We start from the raw sequence: 358 nt of genomic DNA, 5'->3' as shown, positions 1-358 counted from the left end.
TGGGAGTGAGACCCTGCCTCAAAAATCTAAAAAAAGAAAAAAAAAAGAATATTAGATTACAAAATTCACATTACTGTGAAAATTGCTTTTGTCCTTCCAAAACAAATCATAAAAATGTTTCCTGGTGAATACATACAAATCTTATTAAATCTTCTTTTGAATATATATAAATATTAAATCTTCTTTAAATTTATTTTTTTTAATTTGGGTTTTCTTTTTTTTTTTAATCAGACAATAATTTCAAAAGCCAATTTATCCTGAAGGCCTTGTTATGAAAATCTGCAGCCCCCCGTGGCTCTCATGTTTGATGAAATCAAGAAAACATCAACACAATCGTTGCAGAAATGTGACCAATGCG

The sequence above is a fragment of the Rhinopithecus bieti genome, unplaced genomic scaffold, assembly GCF_001698545.2.
Source record: "Rhinopithecus bieti isolate Rb0 unplaced genomic scaffold, ASM169854v2 scaffold_9899, whole genome shotgun sequence".
Classification (NCBI taxonomy): domain Eukaryota; kingdom Metazoa; phylum Chordata; class Mammalia; order Primates; family Cercopithecidae; genus Rhinopithecus; species Rhinopithecus bieti.
The sequence above is the reverse complement of the archived record's forward strand: the minus strand, read 5'-3'. Positions refer to the sequence as shown.